General features: G+C 44.8%; 1 protein-coding gene across 1 annotated transcript in view; it reads left to right on the forward strand.

Moving 5' to 3' along the window:
• Nucleotides 1–12,885: 12,885 nt before the first annotated feature.
• The window catches only part of COBL (cordon-bleu WH2 repeat protein), a 586,035-nt gene continuing 582,990 nt past the window's right edge, over nt 12,886–15,930 (forward strand). Inside the window, exon 1 of the mRNA XM_073630596.1 lies at nt 12,886–13,058. The gene's annotated coding sequence lies outside the window, so the exon portion shown is untranslated. The remainder of the gene's footprint in view (nt 13,059–15,930) is intronic.

Genomic DNA, 15,930 nt, shown 5'->3' on the forward strand with positions numbered 1-15,930 from the left:
CTATGCAAATCAAGAGGCTAAAAATTTGAAACACTGAATCCGCCGGGTATCAGGGGAGCCGTGACAGCGATGGATGTTTACAGGTAAGGACCTGGAGGAGTTTGCTCCCCCCAAAAAAAAAATTTCACCAGCCACCACTGACGGTGTGCGGGAGGAATATACCACATGTGCGTAAACAGTGCAGGATTTCAGCACAGCAATATAAATTTATTCAAATCAGTTAAAGAATGATAGCATCTGTTTTGGTCCTTTCTGGTTTTCAACTGATAAATATGATCTGCTTGCAAAGTACAGATAGGATTAATTGTATTAAAGTGGTTCTTTTCTTGATGAAGAAAAACAATTGATAATTTTCTTCTGTGATTCATTGTCTCAGTTTGATTGAATATGATCTAAATTGATTCTAAATCTAATGGAAAGGAAGGTATGGCTATTCCATTGTTTGCTGATCACATTGATTGAATAATAAAATAGACACTTTTTTTGGACCCACCTGTCCCAGTTTTTCTCCCTCCATTCAACAGCTGTCCTTATTCCCTATCCATTTCCTATGTCCCTAATATCACATACTTATTCTGTGTTTTAGAAAATGGAAAATGGGAGATGGAGCAGTGGTAGCCAAGGTATTCAAAGTCTGTATCCTACTGTTTAATATCATGACTTTGATCCATGTTGATATAACGTGCCTTCTATGTATGCGATGATATATAGCAAAAAAAATTTTTTTCCTTCTTCTTTGCTTTAATAAAACACGATTGTTTGTAATTGCACTGTTCCACTATGTTGATGCTTTAAAGCAGTTTTAAACCCAAAAACAAAAATGTAATATATTGCAGCTTAGCAATACTTAGGCTCCATTCACATTTTTCATTTTAGGATCTTGGGCAGAATCGCTGTGATTCTGCCCACAATCTCAAGTTGCACAGCAATCGCAAAACGCATGTTCGGAGTTATAGGATCCACTGAAAATGAATGACACCTGAACATATGTTTTGTGATTGCAGTGTGATTTGAGATCCCAAAACGCCAAATGTATATGGAGCCTTAGATGAAATGGCAGAGCCCTCCTTGCCCCAAAGCACCCCCCCAACATGTTGAGGGTATGGTTCAGGAGGGGGGTGCTCGTTCATCCTCCCATTTCCTGACCTGCCTGGCTGCATGCTCAGATAAGGGCCTGGTACAGATTTTGTGGGGGTGCACCATGCCATTATTTCTCAAAATTGCATTGCCAGCAATTCTTTTTACATTCAGCTGTGAGCAGGTAACTCCGCTGACAGCTGATGACTCATCAGTTGTTAAGGACACTGTGGCTGCCCACTCCCTAACAACATAGTTATTTACTGGTTGTTAAGGATGTCAGCAGCTGCTCGCTCCTCAACAACCATCTATTTACACTGTTTGTTAAAGCGGAGTTCCCCCCCCCCCAAAAAAAATTCAAAGTCAGCAGCTACACATAAAGTCGGTGCTGACTTTTAATATTAGGACACTTACTGTCTTGGAATCCAGCAATGTCAGTAGCCCAGCTGTTGTTTCCATCGGCTGTCGGGTGCTGCCGCCTCCATGGCTGGTAAGGGAACCCGGCAGTGAAGCTTGTGGCTTCACGGCCAGGTCCCTACTGTGCATGCGCGAAGTGCACTGCACTCTCTTACTGGTCCAGCAGCAGGGGAAGGAGGAGGGAGTAGGAGGGGGCCGAACTTCTGACAAACCTCGCCACGGTGAGGTCCGAAGGAATAGGGGACAGGGTACCAGTCAAAAACAGGTACCCATTCCCCCCTGCCCCCCGAAAGGTGCCAAATGTGGCACCGGAGGGGTGGAGGAATCAGATAAGCGGAAGTTCTACTTTGAGTGGTACTCCGCTTTAAGGACTCTGGCTCCCACCGGTGGTACAGTATTTTGCCGTAGGCTTTCACTACTAAATTACCACGATGTCCGCCGGGCACCCGCGATTGCCCGGTAACACAGCAGGACCATCGATCTGTGTGTGTAAACACACAGATTCACGTCCTGTCAGAGGAGAGGAGACCAATGGTGTGTTCCCAGTACAGCGGAACACCGATCGGTCTACTCCCCTTGTGAGTCCCCTCCCCCTACAGTTAGAAACACTCCCTAGGAAACATAATTAACCCCTCGACCACCCTCTAGTGTTAACCCCTTCCCTGACAGTCACATTTATACAGTAATCAGTGCAATTTTATAGCACAGATCGCTGTATAAATGTGAATGGTCCCAAAAATGTGTCAAAAGTGTCCAATATGTCCGCCGCAATATCGCAGTTGTGATAAAAAAGATCACCGCCATTACTAGTAAAAAAATAATAATAATAAAAATGCTATAAATCTATCCCCTATTTTGTAGATGCTATAACTTTTGTGCAAACCAATCAATACGCTTACTGCGATTTTTTTTTTTTTACCAAAAATATGTAGAAGAATACATATCGGCCTAAACTGAGGAAAAATTTTGTTTAAAAAAAAAAATTGGATATTTATTATAGCAAAAAGTAAAAAATGCGTTTTTTTTTCAAACTTGTCACTCTTCTTTTGTTTATAGCGCAAAAAATAAAAACCGCAGAGGTGATCAAATACCACCAAAAGAAAGCTCTATTTCTAGTTCAGGGGAAATTTCTAGTTCAGGGGAAATGGGGAGATGAACACAGGTGATGTACTGCTGCGTGAAAAAATTTAGCAACCATAAATGTTCATAAATGACTCCACTCCCAGGGAGTGGCTGGAATCAGACGTGCACCGGAAGTGATGTAAGGAAGCGCAGAAAACGCCGGTTTTAATTCCCTTGCTTGTTTTTATTGTCTGTCATGTAATGCCCCGTACACGCGGTCGGATTTTCCGACTAAAAATGTGCAATCGGAGCGTGTTGTCGGAAATTCCGACTGTGTGTGGGCTCCATCGGACATTTTCCATCGGATTTTCTGACACACAAAGTTTGAGAGCAGGCTATAAAATTTTCCGACAACAAAATCCGATCACGTCAATTCCGACCGTGTGGCCAATTCCGACGCACAAAGTGCCACGCGTGCTCAGAAGAAATTCCGAGACGGAACAGCTCGGTCTGGTAAAATTAGCGTTCAGAATGGATAGAGCACTTTCGTCACGCTGCAATGTAAAAAATGGTTTAATACAGTGCACTCTCTTCTTCTTTATAAAGTGAGAAGAATGAAGTAGTTTTGCTGCTCATATTCACACAGACTTCTCACAAACTTCTTTCTTTATTATTTATCGTGATTCCCTCAATATATTTTGATTTGTCACATCTGACCAAATTTCTTTTTTGTTGTTTTATTTTTGTTTTTTTTTTCCAAGGCTGTTTTTTTTTGGGGGGGGGGGTTTATATTTTTTTCAAGGCTGATGTTTTTTTTGGGGGTTTTACTCCATAATATTTTTGTGTGTGTTTTGTGTGTCAAGTTACCACAACACCATTGATATCTTGTATTATTTAATCTCAAGGAGATTGCTTGGTGTTGGTGTCCCTTGTTAATTTCACATTGTATTTTTGAATTGTAGCTGAATCCTCACAAACAAACTGTCGTTTTTGACGGAAAACACACATAGGCGAGTATAATTGAAACAAAAATTCCTTTATTAAGGGCTCAGAACCAAACAAAGAGGGAGTCAACGCTAGAGAAACAGCAGAAATTGGCGAAGCCTTGGAGCCCCAGGGCACACATCAATTCTTTTACTGCAAAATTGATGGCCTGAGGAGTCCATATCTAAGGGAGTGCAGTCTGGTCCAGAAGTCCCAGAGATCCGGAAAGCAGCAGATGACATCTGTGTCTCCAGGCTGTGGTACTACAAGAGGCTGCATCTTTTGCCAGACCAGACTGAGCCCAGGGCCATCACTTTCTGGTCTTCCTTCCACGCTTCCTTCCCGGATGTGGCTCTGGAGTTGGAGATGTGGCAGAAGGAGGAGTAGGACCTGGAGGAGGAGAAGGAGGAGTAGTAGGACTTGGAGGAGGAGGATAAGGAGGAGGACTATGTGTGAGGTCACAAATGTGGGTAGCTCCTCAACCCCTTATTGAGAGAGAATTTTTCCAAAATTAAGGACTCACACAGGAGTCGTTGGCACTCCTCCATCTGCATCATTTTGCAGGAAGTTATGCCAGCAAAGTCCTCCTCCACATTGTGGGGGGTTCTCAGGGCCTCTGTAGCCTTCCAAAAGAGGCCTATGGCAGCCTCCTCCAGGTTACTCCTCTTCCTGCCACTTTGTCTTTGAAGGTGTAGGGGAGGGACCTGGGTATCAGGCAGCCTGCTTGGCCCGGCCACCTCCTGGTTGAGACTTCCCTGTGTATGAAAAAGGGACATGGTTTTAGTTTTTGCATCATCAATCACAATCATAAATTAATACTCCAAACTGACATCATTGATTGGACAACCATGAAGATTTAGAGGAATGCTATACCTGGCTCAAGCTGGGCATCTCCACATGTTACTGCCTGGAAGGCCCAGGTTGGGCGTCAGAAGCCTCAGCTGGGGGGAAAGGAAGCGTGGAAGGAAGACTGGAAAGTGCTTGCCTGGATTCAATCTGACCTGCCAGAAAATGCAGTCTGTCATAGTACCACAGTCTGGGGACATAAATGTCATCTGCAGCTCCAGATCTCAAGGAATCCTGGACCTTCTTGTGTTCCCTTAGATATGTACTCCTCAGGCCACCAATTAGGATCTTCAAATAGGTGATGTCTGCCGTGGGGATCACCGTCTTCACAAATTCCAACAAATTATCCAGCGCTGCCTTCCTCTTTGTTTGGTTCTTATATTCAGGGTGGTTTATCTCCCATAGACAGGGCAGCTCCCTGAACATATCAATGAAGATTGGCATAAAGTCCTTATCTTTCAAGATATCCATTTTCACTGCAAGACACAACACAAGGCAAACCCTAAAGTCAGCCTAAAGTCTTCTAAACTTGTGCAAATACAGGCTTCAATCTAGAAGCAGTATAGGCCCAATGTTAAATCTTACCTTCGCAATCACGATCGGCGCCTCCGTTACTCCTTCCTCCACTCACAGATCGTACGTACTACGCACACGTGTTACGCTTTATAGACACTGCGCATGCGTGAAACTCCGCCCACCCCTGACGTTCTTTCTAGTCTATTCCCCGCCCCTTCTTGTTCATCGCAGTGGGGAAGAGCACATGGCGGAGACACAGCAGGTGTCAGATAATTACACCAACGAGGAGGAGGAGGAGGAAAACCCGGAGCCCGATCCAGAAGGAGATGATTTAAGGCATCGAATATGTCCTTTGGGGAGATGTTGGAGATGGTCGAAATCCTGAAGAAGGCCGACTATGACGGGAAGTATGGACCTTACCCCAACCCCAATGTCAGAAAGACCAAGATCATGGCGAAAGTGGTCAAGAGTCTGCACTGGAATTTCGGGGTACAACGATCGAAAGATCAGCTCAGGAAACGGTGGTCGGACCTCAAATTAAGAGAGCACAAGCAGTACAGAAAGATCCGGAGAGTGCTGCAAAAAAGTAAGTAGTTGTGCTGTGTTCCTATTCTTTTTATGTTTATTACGTTCGTGCTGTTCCATGTGCTTTTCTTAACTGTTATCCAGTTTAAAATGTCAACTTTCATGTTCATGGGCACATTATTCGTTCGTATCAAACATTTTTCTTTCAGCCTAGAAAACACCATTGTTTTGGCCATATGCATTTGCCCACATTTTTTAGGGCCTACTTGTCTGAAAATAATTTGGTTGTGTAGATGGGTTTGTTACTAGAATGAAATGCAAACTAGATTCTGTGTAAGGAGAGGACACTCAGCAGCTGTTTACACTGGAGCACTAGTGTGGGACACAAGAACACCCTTTTTATTAGGGGGCCCACACAGGTGCTCCAGTGTACACTATAGGGGTGTCTCCATCTGTGAAGCTTGTACAAAACAGGTAAGTATTGAAGCTTGACAAAGGACAAGAAAAATGCAACATCTTGGAACTCTGCCAAAACAGACAATTGTACCCCACTTCCAAGCAATGTTTCATATTTATAGTTCTGCCATCAAATATCTGTGTGCTAAGTATACCTATTTTTTTTTACATAGGGGAGAAAAGACTCGGAGGTCACCCCTCATCCGAGGAGACCAGAGACCCCCCACCTCTGGAAGAAGAGGAAATCCACCCAAGACAAGCAGAGCAGGAGGAGGAAGACGTGGTGGAAATTGGCACCACCACAGGTGAGTGTCTGCGACCACAGGCTCAGGTAAGAGATGGATGCCGGCATATTTATAATACATGGTGTTTTTTGGTTTCTATCTTTTTAGGTGATCGTGATGTTGTGGATCCAGATCCTTTCACCTCGGAAAGTGCACAGATCCTGATCGGGGAGATCATGGGGTGTAATAGGGACTTGGAAAACATCAAGAAAAACATCAGTTATGTTCTTCAAAAAATGAAGAACATCATTGATGTTTTAGGGAGAGTTTAAAACCCCTCCAAATTCCTTTGGTTTTTTGTGTGCTAAAACTTTTTGACATTTTTTGACATATTTGAGAGAAGCCAAATTTTGAAGATGCACACAGTGTGTCAACATGTGCTATCTGCCATCATGGGAGATCAATGGACGCGTTTTGGGGGTGCAACCCCTTCCTCAATACTAAAGTAGCTGTGAGGAAGGGTTTGCACCCCAAAACACGTCCCTTGATCCCCCGTGATGGCAGGTAGCACATGTTGACATTTGTAAATTTGTGTGCATCTTCAACATTTGGCTTTTCCTGGGGTGACTTCACCCCATCTGAACGCAATATCAAACACAGTTTGTAAATACTTATGTCTGATATTGTCTTCAAGTTCTACCAAAAGTAAACTTTGTAAGTTCAAGATTTGTGTCTTTCTTGTTGGTTTTAAACATGCCTGTTTTATCTCAAATGGACATTTCTACTTTTTCTAATGTGACCCCAAAAATTGTTATACAACAAACATGGTGGTTTGTTTTAAAAACCTTTTCTAAATGCACATGTGATTGTGCTGGTATTAAAAAGATTGTTAATCAAGAATGTGTGGATTATTGTCTCAACGCTACAACACTTTTGTGGTGCTCTAATTGGTGTTTTCTGTGACAATGGGTGTTATTTCCTAAGGGCAAATCCACTTTGCACTACAAGTACAGTTTCAAGTGCACTTGTAGTGCAAAGTGTCTTTGCCTTTAGTAAATAACACCCAACAGTGCTTTGTAAGGTTACACAATCATGCCATTTTCAGGACTCCCCACATTTCTGTCAGGGTCAGCTAAAACAAACACAAGCAGTAAATGTCACCAAAGATTTGAGTAGTTATTTGTTTTTTTTTATTATAAAAAGGTTTCAGACATTATCTGGCATATTTATAGCCCCCCTACCCGCAAAGTATTCAAGGTATCTTAGCCGGACATCACAGGCACTCAGGGGGGGGCAAGCCAGGACGGCCACTTTCAAGCGCCATCAGGGTTGGTTCATTTTGAATTCCAGCCTCAGGCCCAACTGAGCCAGCATAGTTGGCAGAATGTTGCCGTAAAAAGTTGTGTAGAACACAGCACGCCAGGTTTATATGATTCAGTTTATACTCCGCCATATGTATGGGTGTAAGAAATAGGCGGAACCGGCTGGCCATGATTTCAAATGTGTTCTCCACCACTCTTCTGGTTCTGGCCAGCCAGTAATTAAAAACCCTCTGGTCTGAGGTGAGGGTCCTCATCGGGAATGGCCGCATAAGATGGTCCCCCAGCGCAAACGCTTCATCCACAACGAATACAAATGGGAGTCCTTCCACATTGTCTTCTGGAGGTGGCAAGTCCAAGCTGCCATTCTAGAGACGCCTGTAGAACTCCGTCTGGGCGATGTCTCCACCATCGGACAGCCAGCCATTCTTCCTCACGTCCACATACAGGAACTCATAAGTAGCCGACACCACCGCCAACATCACAATACTATTGAACATCCCTTATAATTATAATAGTACAACCCCCGAGTTGGGTGGTGGGATGATGTGGACGTGTTTCCCATCAATTGCCCCTCCACAGTTAGGAAGGTCCCATCGCTGGGCAAAGTGGGAGGCCACAGTCTGCCATTCCTGTGATGTGGAAGGAAACTGTGGAGTCAAACAAAAAAAAAAATTAGTCATTTTGCACATAAACAGGGAAAGCAGATTAGACACAAACATTCTTGGCCAACATCAAAATAACATTTATTTGAGGGAGTTTTTAAAGACCAAAGTATAAGGTACACCTATCAGATTTACCCCCCCCCCCTCATGGGCCATTTCTAACATTATGGGGGGGGGACTCTTGGACACTTCGTTGAGCGATGAATGCCTAAATAATGTGTATTACTTTGAACAGCCTCTCGTTAGTTACACTATTGGCAGCCCACTGGACAGGTAAGAAGTGTCATAATACAAAGATATAAATACACACTGTACACATTTGAGCACATTTGGACATTCTGCTATTACCTATCAAGATAATAATAGTATACAGAAACTTGAAACAGTACTATTTGAAAGTATTCAGGCAGGCCCTTGCACTACATGCTTTTGGGGAATTCATCCATAAATCTGACCACAAAAGAGGTGGGTATTGTGTGTAAGGGTTTGGCAAAGTCAGCAGATAGGTGATTGAGGATAGATAGAGAATTGTTATCAGCTGACTTAGCAGTTGGGGGAGGGAGGGTTAAAAATGACTTGGGGACCCTCCAAAAAAAGCCTCTGGCACTCTGCCTGAATTTAAAGCACAAATCACATTTTAAAACATTTTAGGGGGTGTTTGGGGTAAAGCACTACTATGGAGCTGATAAAATACATTGTTAAGTGACTACATGAGGTGAATATAGGGCCAGGAGACCATGCTGGGGAGGTAATTGAAGGCAAATATGTATGAAGGACAACAAAAATAATTACCTAAAAATCCAGCATGAATGAGGACAAAGGGGACATTCACAGCATTATACAATCATGGTAATTAGGTATTGAGGAAAGAAATACAATATATTAACAAACATTCTAGACAATAAAATGTGATGTTAAAGGATAAAAATCTTACCTTAATATACTCCTTCTGCAGGACCTGAATGATGGCAGAACAGGTCTCCGGGATAATGATCCCCAGAGCCTGGGGGGAGATGCCTGTTGAGAACTTCAAGTCCTGCAGGTTTCTCCCCGTCGCCAAGTACCGCAGGGTGGCGACTAGCCTCTGCTCCGGAGTGATGGCCTGGCTCATGCAGGTATCCTGCCTGCTGATATAGGGGGTCAGCAAAGCCAACAAACGGTGAAATACGGGGTCCGTCATCTGGGGAAAGTTCCTGAAATCATCAGGATTATTCTCACGGATCTCACGGAGCAAAGGCATATGACAGAACTTGTCACGCTGAAGCAACCAATTCTTGGTCCATGAACTCCTCCCCACCCTGTTCATGGACTGGACTTGTGTCAAGGTAAGGACCCCAACACCAAGCCCCCACACAGCACGAACTCTACGAGGAGTACTTATACGCAACATGGCTAGAAAACGGTTGGCTGCTCAGAACGAAGTAACAGAATGCACTGAATAACAGCAAGGCCTGTGAAGAGTGACCTGAAAAACAGTAACGAGCGGACAAGATCGCACTGAATAGTACAATACAAACTGACTTCACGCACTGAAGAGCAGATACAAACCCACAAGTACAAACTGAACAGCAGAAAACGATCTGAAAACCACGAGTCTGAAAAAGCGCGAATCGTCTCTCACCAAACTTTTACTAACACGAGATTAGCAAAAGGAGCCCAAAGGGTGCCGCACTTGGTTCTGAACTGGCCTTTTCTAGTCTCGTCGTACGTGGTGTACGTCACTGCGTTCTTGACGTTTGGAAATTCCGACAACTTTGTGCGACCGTGTGTATGTAAGACAAGTTTGAGCCAACATCCGTCGGAAAAAATCCATGGATTTTGTTGTCGGAATGTCCAATCAATCTCCGATCGTGTGCACAGGGCATAAGAGTGTAAGCGCGTCTCCGCCAAGGGAAATACACGGCTCAGGTAAGTAAAACAGGGGGGCTGGGGGGCTGGGGGGCCGGTCACTGCCAGAAATGTTTTCACCTTAATGCATCCTATGCATTAAGGTAAAAAAACACAAGGGTTTTAAAGTATAACTAAAGGAAAAACTTTTTTTTTGTTTTGGATAGAGTGGAGGTGGTTTAGATCTGTCAGGTTTTATTGCTGTCTGTGCCCCTGATTGGGCGATTCACCCTCTCCATTTGTCCTGTTTACCATGAACACTGAAAGTGAAAGTAAAAGAAAATCTCAATTTTTGGGTTGTCCCCAGAACAGTAATAGAGGGGACATTTTTCAATGGGGACATTGGCTCTGGTGACCTGGGGGTCCCCAAGGGATTCTTTTAATTTGTAGGGATTTCCTCTCACTTCCTATTTTGGCAATGGGACAAGAAGTGAAGGGAAATCTCCCCAATGGGTCACAGATGACAAAAAAAAAAAATGACAGATGTTCTAATCCACCTTCACTTTATCCAAAACAAAAAAAAAAGTTTTCCCTTTAGTTATATTTTAAGTAAATCAACCCCAATGATTTTCATATTTAGGTTTATATGCATTACTGTTGCGAGAACATGCCTGAACCACTACTTAATTACCACATGCATTTAATTATTTATTTCCTTTACTTTAACCCCATTTCATGCGGTATTTACTAAGCGTTTTGTGCAAAACAGTATAGTGAAATGACAATTTCAGGACTGCATGTGATATTTAGGGAAAATGTGCCTGCACACCTAAATACTGAATGTGATCTGCTTTAGTGAATGGAACCCTGTGTTTTGGTCAGGCTCAGTGTCCCATTCCTGATCCCTCCTGGATGTAGTAGTAGTTATACAGTAGAGGAGTGTGTGTTGGTCATGTTCAGTGTCCCCTCCCTGCTCTCTCCTGGATGTAGTAGCTGTGTAGTAGAGGAGTGTATTTTGGCCATGCTCAGTGTTCTGCTCTCTCCTGGATGTAGTAGCTGTGTAGTAGATAAGTGTGTCCTCTCCCTGCTACCTCCTTAAAGTAGTAGCTGTGTAGTAGAAGAGTGTATGTTGGTCATGCTCAGTGTCCTGTCCCTGCCCTCTCCTGGATGTAGTAGTAGTATAGTAGAGGAGTGTATTGTCCATGCTCAGTGTCCTTCTCTCTCCTGGATGTAGTATCTGTAGAATAGAGGAGTGTGTTGTCCATGCTTAGTGTCCTGCTCTCTCCTGGATGTAGTAGTATAGTAGAGGAGTGTGTGTTGGCCACGTTCAGTGTCCTGCTCCTTCCTGGATGTAGTAGCTATGTGGTAGAGGAGTGTGTGTTGGCCATGCTCAGTGTCCTGTCCCTGCTCCCTCCTTGATGTAGTAGCTGTGTAGTAGAGGAGTGTGGGTTGGCCATGCTCAGTGTCCTGTCCCTGCTCCCTCCTTGATGTAGTAGCTGTGTAGTAGAGGAGTGTGTGTTGGCCATGCTAAGTGTCCTGTCCCTGCTCTCTCCTTGATGTAGTAGCTGTGTAGTAGAGGAGTGTATGTTGGCCATGCTCAGTGTCTTGTCCTTGCTCTCTCCTGGATGTAGTATCTGTATAGTAGAGGAGTGTGTTGTCCATGCTCAATGTCCTGTCCCTGCTCTCTCCTGGATGTAGTAGTAGTATAGTAGAGGAGTGTGTGTTGGCCATGCTCAGTGTGCTGCTCCTTCCTGGATGTAGTAGCTATGTGGTAAAGGAGTGTGTGTTGGCCATGCTCAGTGTCCTGTCCCTGCTCCCTCCTTGATGTAGTAGGTGTGTAGGAGAGGAGTGTGAGTTGTCCATGCTCAGTGTCCTGTCCCTGTTCCCTCCTTGATGTAGTAGGTGTGTAGTAGAGGAGTGTGATTTGTCCATGCTCAGTGTCCTGTCCCTGTTCCCTCCTTGATGTAGTAGGTGTGTAGTAGAGGAGTGTGATTTGTCCATGCTCAGTGTCCTGCTCCCTGCTCCCTCCTTGATGTAGTAGGTGTGTAGCAGAGGAGTGTGTGTTGTCCATGCTCAGTGTCCTGCTCCCTGCTCCCTCCTTGATGTAGTAGGTGTGTAGTAGAGGAGTGTGATTTGTCCATGCTCAGTGTCCTGCTCCCTGCTCCCTCCTTGATGTAGTAGGTGTGTAGTAGAGGAGTGTGTGTTGGCCATGCTCAGTGTCCTGCTCCCTCCTTGATGTAGTAGGTGTGTAGTAGAGGAGTGTGATTTGTCCATGCTCAGTGTCCTGCTCCCTGCTCCCTCCTTGATGTAGTAGGTGTGTAGTAGAGGAGTGTGTGTTGTCCATGCTCAGTGTCCTGTCCCTGCTCCCTCCTTGATGTAGTAGGTGTGTAGTAGAGGAGTGTGATTTGTCCATGCTCAGTGTCCTGCTCCCTGCTCCCTCCTTGATGTAGTAGGTGTGTAGTAGAGGAGTGTGTGTTGGCCATGCTCAGTGTCCTGCTCCCTGCTCCCTCCTTGATGTAGTAGGTGTGTAGTAGAGGAGTGTGATTTGTCCATGCTCAGTGTCCTGCTCCCTGCTCCCTCCTTGATTTAGTAGGTGTGTAGTAGAGGAGTGTGAGTTGCCCATGCTCAGTGTCCTGTCCCTGCTCCCTCCTTGATGTAGTAGGTGTGTAGTAGAGGAGTGTGTGTTGTCCATGCTCAGTGTCCTGTCCCTGCTCCCTCCTTGATGTAGTAGGTGTGTAGTAGAGGAGTGTGTGTTGTCCATGCTCAGTGTCCTGTCCCTGCTCCCTCCTTGATGTAGTAGGTGTGTAGTAGAGGAGTGAGTGTTGTCCATGCTCAGTGTCCTGTCCCTGCTCCCTCCTTGATGTAGTAGGTGTGTAGTAGAGGAGTGTGTGTTGTCCATGCTCAGTGTCCTGCTCCCTGTAGGGCTCAGCCTGGGGGAGGAGGGCTGGGAGAAGTAAGCTGCTCTGTACTCAGGGCTGGCAGCTGCTGCCAAGGGGCGGGGGAGGGGAGCTGTCCCTGGAGATCACAGGAGAGGAGGAGGGAGAGCCCGGGAGGATAACAACACCCATCCAGCAACAGGTCCGACCTAGTGACAGCTGAGGGAAGTCACTCTCCTGCACAGCACCCTTCTTCTTCTCCAGGTAGGTGATCAGGGATGGGTGAGGGGAGTAGTGAGTGTGTCCGATACCTGTCGGTGTGTATTGTGGGGTGTCCTGTTACCATGTGCTCATGTTGTCTCTGGGTTGCCGGGGACACTGCTGATGGAAGCTGAACTGAGCTGTGAGAGGCTCCTAGAGAAGAAGCTGGGAAAAAAATTCCACATTACATAGTGTGATAATGATAAGGGGACCGGGGGCTGTGTATAGTAAGGAGACTGACAGACTAGGAGTAGCGGGTGTACAACCTGATCACATACTCATTACTTGGACACTGTGTGTGTCAGGCTGTACAGGGAGGTGTATAATGACACACTTCTCAGGATTACACTTTATATAGTGAGGCGAAGAACAAAGTGCAAGTACAGGAAACAATCACAATGTATCAAGAAATAACCACAACTATAAACAAACTATCTCATTGTATCAGTCACATGTAACAACAAACACTCTCCTCCCAACCTTATTGTATTGAATTGTAACTGCTCTGTCACCCTGTATATTGTATGTATTCTGTCACCCTGTATATTTTATATGTACTGTCACCATGTATATTGTATATGTACTGTCACCCTGTGTATTGTATGTGTCCTGTCACCCTATATATTGTATATTTACTGTCACCCTGTATATTGTATATTTACTGTCACCCTGTATATTGTATGTGTCCTGTCACCCTGTATATTGTACGTATTCTGTCACCCTGTATATTGTAACTTCTCTGTTACCCTGTATATTGTATGTCTTCTGTCACCCTGTATATTGTACGTGTATGGTCACCCTATATATTGTAACTGTACTGTCACCCTGTCTATTGTATGTGTGCTGTCACCCAGTATATTTTAGGTGTTCTGTCACCCTGTCTATTGTATGTGTACTGTCACCCTGTCTATTGTATGTGTACTGTCACCCTGTATATTGTATATGTTCTGTCACCCTGTATATTGTGAAGTGCTGTGGTTCTATAGAAATTCTGTATAAGTTTGGGTTCACACTCATACATGTCAGGGACATTCGCAAAATTGCCCGTGCTCCTCACCCACAGGCGAAAACACAATGCTTTTTAGCAGGCGTGAGGAGGTGCCATATAATTCTTAATGTTACCCCCACACCTCGGCAAAATGCACGCCTTTTCATGTGCACTAATCCACATGGTGCTGATTCCATGCAGCGCGACTTTTATAGCATGGTCAATTCACACAGCGCTTTACATATACATTGTACATTCACAGCAGTCCCTGCCCTCAAGGAGCTTACAATCTAAGGTCCCTAAAGCCAGCCATAGACGGTTCAAATCTCAGCTGGGTCAGCAGTAACCGGCCAAGATTCAAACCGTGTGTGGGCAGGCTGAACGATCGATCGATCAACTTGGGTACAACCAGCCTGTTAGATTTTACATTTGATTATTGCTAGTGGCTGTTATAGCCCTGATTCACCCGAATATGTGTAGGAATGTGAGTTAGGCCATGCCATAGCTGGAGCAATTTTCTTTCCTGCAACCGAAAGAAAATCAATTGAATTCCCCATCAACACAGTTAGTGTTGATGGGGGAATCCCTCCGTGGATCCATTGCGTTCTCCCAGAAGGGAGAAATGAAGAGAATTGCTCTGTCTATGCCTAGCTTTACTCACATTTATTTATATATATATATATATATATATATATATATATATATACACACATATTAGGGTGAACTGAGACAGGAGCCAATTAAACTATCAGCATGTCATTCGACTGTGGAAGGTAACTAGAGTAAACTTACACAAGCACAGGGAGAACATGCGAACCCCTGGTAAGTTGTGCCATGGCTGGGATTTAAACTAAGGACCCCAGTGCTGTCAGGCAGAAAGGCTAACCGCTTAGCCACTGTGCTGTCACATAATAGGCTTTAATCAATATGTGCACAGAGTTGATTCATTTTTTTTCATTCAACCAACTGGTTGAACAAAAAAAAAAAAATGACCAGATTCCCCCATCCAGACGTTAAGCCCAAGTTCACATTGAGGGCAAGTTTGAAATCGTGAAATCGCTGAACTCGCACGATTTCAAACCGGCAATGTAGTTCGACTTTGGTAGCAATTTGACAGACATCTGTGCAGGTTCATGCACAGATATGTCTATTCAAATCGCCCCTGAAGTCTCTAAAAGTAGTACAGGAACTACTTTTGGGAATTCCGACGGTGCCATTTCCGGAAATACTTGGCAATTTGACATGCGATTTGACATGTCAAACCGCATGTCAAAACGGCCCCATGTGAACGTAGACTCAATATGGATGAGGGAATCTCTATATGTAGCTATTATATTCTGATGGTGGGAACAACGCTGTATCTTGGCCTAGGCTGACAAGGCCCAGACCTTGGGCGGCACTTTGCAGGGGGGCAGCAAAAAAGCTGCCCAAAACAGCCTCCTCCCAGCTCCTGCACGAAAAGAGTCCCCGTGCACTTTTAGTGTACACTTTTAGTGTAGTGCCAGTCTTATGGGGCGGACTGGGCCAGGGGGCAGGGTCCAGGAGGCAAATTGGACATAAAGCCACACTGATGAGGCCGCACCGATGGCCACTAATAAGCTGCACTGATGGGCACTGATGAGGTTGCTCTGATAAGACAGCACTGATGGGCACTGATATGTTGCACTGATGGGCACCGATAGGCTGCACTGATGAGCACTGATAGGCTGCATTGATGGGACTGCATTGATGGGCACTGATAGGATGCACTGATGGACACTAATAAGGCTGCACTGATGATGCTAACTTATAGGCACTGAAAGGCTGCACTGATGGGATTGCACTGATGGGCACTAATGGGGCTGACTGATGCACTGCACAAAATATACAAGTAAGCTTTTAATGTAC

The sequence above is a fragment of the Aquarana catesbeiana genome, linkage group LG05 (assembly GCF_042186555.1).
Source record: "Aquarana catesbeiana isolate 2022-GZ linkage group LG05, ASM4218655v1, whole genome shotgun sequence".
NCBI lineage: Eukaryota > Metazoa > Chordata > Amphibia > Anura > Ranidae > Aquarana > Aquarana catesbeiana.